The sequence below is a fragment of the Octodon degus genome, unplaced genomic scaffold (genome assembly GCF_000260255.1).
Source record: "Octodon degus isolate 3935 unplaced genomic scaffold, OctDeg1.0 scaffold00034, whole genome shotgun sequence".
In the NCBI taxonomy this organism is placed as follows: domain Eukaryota; kingdom Metazoa; phylum Chordata; class Mammalia; order Rodentia; family Octodontidae; genus Octodon; species Octodon degus.
Window position 1 is genome coordinate 18,416,763 of NW_004524610.1, and position 4,732 is coordinate 18,421,494.

Below are 4,732 nucleotides of genomic sequence, written 5' to 3' on the forward strand. Positions count from 1 at the left end.
TTTTTTTTTTTCCAGCACTGTCTTCCTAAGGATTCATTCACTATTTTCTAGGGCCACAAAGTGTGGAAACAAATATCACCTGCTTTGATAGAAGGTTTTTTGTTTTTGTTTGTTCCTTTGGAATCAAAGCTTTGCAAAACTAAACACCTCCCAAAAAAACCAAAAAACAAAAAACACAACAGCTTGCCAGTTTTCTTGTTGCTGAGGGTAGAGATATAAAGGGGGCAACAAACCAGAAGGTGCTGTGGAACGATGGAATGGTATGGCTGTTCTCTCTTGGGAGAAATGTAAGGCTTGCAGGGTCTGCCACTCTTAATATCTGCTACCTCATTATGTTTTATAACTATTTCAATCTGGGTAAAAAGACTCAGAAATGAGTGTTCTGTGCCAGACCTTAGGCAAGATCGAATATGTACCTACCACTATTGGGATCCAGTTTGACATGACTGCAGCTATCTTGGGTATAACTAACATGCTCACTAGCTAAACCTGATTTACATTCCAAACTTTATAGAATGAATAAAACTGTTAAGATAACTTAAGAATTTTCTGCTACTCACTGACAGGAAGATTGTTTCTCATTGAAATCTCACATACTAATAGTGCTGGAGATCAAACCATTACCCTTTGCATGCCAGGGAAGGGCTCCAACACAGTTACATGCCCAGACCCCTAATAGTTGTTTTTTTATGTTTGTTTTAGTTTGAGAAAGCCCAAGAACATTCTATTGGCTATGCCTTATCTTTGTGTACCTCGGCCTATAGCCTTGTTTATGCCTCAGGATATGGTAATGTCCTGTCTTGTTCCTGCCCAAGACATACTTTTGTCCGTAAGTGCCTAATAAACTGCATTGTGTACTCCTGGATTCGTCTGTCTCTGATTTCAGTTTTGTCATTTTCCATCATAGCCGATGCTCACTGGATCTTCCCAAACCCATGAATATCTCAAATTTCCACTTTTTAAAGCAAATAGTGTATTCTGTAGTTTATAGAAATTTATACAGAATTGACAGTTTACCACCAAATTACCCTCAACTTTTGAGAATGCCTCAGAATTCGTATTTTCTTTGTTAAAAGGTAACTACAAGGAGGAAAATTTGGGCATCAGATACAAGGGCGCCGACTACCTTGCTTTAAGAATCTTATGCTCAGACTCAAAATATCACTGAAGTTTCATTCAGCCCCCAAGTTAGGATAATGTTTATTTATTGCGCAAAACAGTCATCCAAGAGCAGAACTGTTAAGAAGCTTCCAAGAAGGCTGAGAGGTCAAGGGAAGGGGTGGAATACCTAATCAGAAGTCAAAGATAAGAACAGTTAGGTCAAAAATGAATATAACATGCCCAGAAGAGCCCAGAAAGATAGCTGATGACCATTCCCTCTAAAACCTCTTAATATAACAGTATCAAATGGTTTATTGTATCTAAAGTCAAACATATAATTTCTATTATAAGGACAAAAGAATAAAGTAAAATAACACAAATACACAAATATGAAATAATGGTACAATGGCAGTTTGAAAAATAAATGAAAACACAAAAGACAATCATTGTAGTGTAATTAGGAGTCCCTTATTAGCAAATCATAACACAGTAGTTCAAGGTAATAGTGATAGGAAGTTGTTAAGACTATTCCAGTCTGAAAGCTGCCAAAAATTTCTACAGATGGATCCTGCTGCAGTGGGTATAAACTGTTATGCCCTGAATTTAAGTCTTCTCAAAAGTTAAAAGACTCTAGGTTGTGATTTGACGAGGACGGATAGTATTAGTATTATTGGTATTCAGGAAACACAGCACAACCTGGGGATTCAATCTCCTTTCTGATTACAGGCTTGATCTACTGCTAAATAATGTATTTAGGAACTATTAAAATCTTTCCCAGCCAGGTATGGTAGGTAGTACACACTGTAATCCCAGCACTTTGGGAGGCTGAAACAGGAGGATCTCAAGTTTTAGACTAGCCTGGCCAACTTAGCAAGACCCTGTCTCAAAATAAAATAAAAAAGGTCTGGGCTGGAGAAATAACTCAGTGGTCTAAGTAGATGCCTAGAAAGCACAAGTACCTGAGTTCAATCCCTAGTACCACATGCTGTGTGTACCCTGAACCCTGGGTTCATCAGGCCAGACATAGAAACCAGGTGAGGTGGTGCATGCCTGTAATCCTAGCACAGGGGAAGCTGAGACAGGGGGATTACTATGACTCCAAGCTGTATAGTGAGACCCTGTACCAAATAAATAAATAAATGATTAAAAAATTAAAAAAAGAAAAAAAAAGGTCTGGATGGATGGGCTTGTAGCTCACTGTTAATGTACCCAGTTCAGTCCTCAATAACAACAAAAATATCTCTCTTCATTTCTTTACTTCTGATGCACTACAAACTGCTATCAGAACCCAGGATTCTACAAAATGCCATAGTATTAAATCACAGATCCACAAATTCCCTCTTCTTAAAACACTATTGAGACTATACAAATAGGAGTCATCATATGGACACTAAGGTCCCTTAACTAAATGCATAAATATATAGTGACTTAGAAAAAGTACCACCTATTTAGATATAAGCCCAGTGTTTATTACTTGCTAAACTTGTAATCTGTTAGTTTTTCTGTCTACAGTTACATATTTGCTTTATAGAGAAAAAACATCAAAGTCACTGAATATCAAATTCCTAAGAAATTGAAAATTCACAGTGGAAAAGATTACTGTGGGTTTTGCAAGATGTGTCAATAGCTTCTTGAAGCACTCTCTACCAATCCACACCCACACTCATATTCACAGAAGTATCTACTTTAAGAGAGAGGTATAAAAACCCCAAGAAAATCTTAATTTGATTAGTAAGAGTGAATAAAGATATATTGTAGGAAGACAGGTCATTACAAAAAAGAAAGAGAGCCTGAGGCCAGTCAGATCCTCCTTTCACTCAGAGCCCAAGCCCAGGGTGTGAGTGAGACGACCTGGGGCTGGCGGGATTCTGATGTAACCCAGAGCCCAGGCCCAGCGTGTGAGTGAGCCTGCTCCAGGCCGCCAGATTCTCACTTGACCCACAGCCCAGGTCCTGTGTGGAAACCACAGCAGAACTCCTTGCAAAGAGGCTAGAGGCAAGACCCAAGACCCACCCAGCTGATTTATGAGCAGAACTTCTTGTTAGAGTGGCACAGAAGGTTCAACTCAGGGCTGCAGCAGGAAGAAGTGAAGTACAGCAACCAGATCCAAGCCACACCCACTTGGACAAGTCTGAACTTGGTAGATCCGGACCTGGTGCTAAGGTAAAACTATCTAAGCTCTATATCAAAGGTCAGAAGACAGTGATACACAAAACAACAAAAAGAAGGAAAAAAAATGCAGTCTAGGCCCTGAGCCCAGCCAGAACAAATGCGGAAGACACTAGCATAGAAGAAATTGGAAATCATATACCTGAAATCTCTGAAATAATAGTGTTTGAAGAAACAACTGCAGAAAGGTATAGAGAAAACCAGAACAGAAATAATTTCTGAAGTAAAAAAAAGAAATGATAACTATAATGAAAGAAGTACTCAGCACTTCTAAAGAAGTGCTCTGATTAAAAAAAAAAACAAAACAAAACAGAGAATATAATACTGATGGGAATCCTTGAATAAGCAATGTAGAAAAGAAATAGAATGCATGGAGCAGATTCAAAGTGATATACAGGAAATTAAAACCTCAAACACAAGCTGGCAAAACTGAATGAAAGTGAAAATAGACTTTCAGATATTAAAGACACGATTGTAACTAGTGAAAAAGTAAGAAAAGATCCCTTAAAAACAACTAGGATGCAAGAAAAAATAATTCAATACCTACAAGATCATGCAAAGATAAACAACATGAGACTAATAGGCATCAATGAGAAGGAAGGAGTAAATACAAATGATATAAAAAGAGTATGGGCAGAAGTAATAGCAGAAAACTTCCCAGATATGGGGCAACAATCTGACATTCACAGAACTGAAGCATACAGAACTCCAAATAACATCAACCCAATTAAAAACACACCCAGACATATAATAATCAAGATCCCAGAAATTCAGCATAGAAACAGAATACTAAAAGCCGCTAAAGAAAAGAAACAGATCACATTTAAAGGAAAAATATAAAGGAGATCCCATCAGAATAACAGCAGATTTCTCTTCACAAAGCATCAAGGCAAGAGCATGGAACAAAGTACTTCAAGTTTTGTGAGAAAACAAATTGCAACCAAGATTGATATACCCTGCAAAATTCTCTTTCAGGTATAATGGAGAAGTGAAATACTTTCATGACAAAGAACAACTTCTTAAGAATGTCATGATCACAAAGCCTACACAGACTACTAAAAGATGTTCTAGAGAGGGAGCAAAATGACCACAACTCCATGGATGAGAATGGAAAGAACCCACCAGGTAGCATAAACAATTAAACACGAGAACAAGAGGTACACAAAAGCAGTCTTTCAGTTATTCTTTTGTATACATCAATGAACTTCAACAAATGAACTTCTCCTGCACCTGACAGGTCACGATTCTGTCTGGGTCTACAGGGTGGATATCAAAGAAATAGCAGTAGCTCAGTCCCACAAGTGACATCTAGCCACCAGTAAATGTCATGGACATTATCCATGTCCAGAACACACTAGAACTTTGTGCGATATCCTACCCCAAACTGTTAGATGTGCTGGTCATTTATTTGTCATTCAAGTATTAATCTTATGTTTTATTCTTAGTAATTCTTTACTATCAT

The 4,732-nt window shown here is 37.8% G+C and overlaps 1 pseudogene; it reads left to right on the forward strand.

Annotated features, from left to right (window-relative positions):
* The window catches only part of LOC101560840, a 49,712-nt pseudogene that overhangs the window by 18,594 nt on the left and 26,386 nt on the right, over positions 1 to 4,732 (forward strand).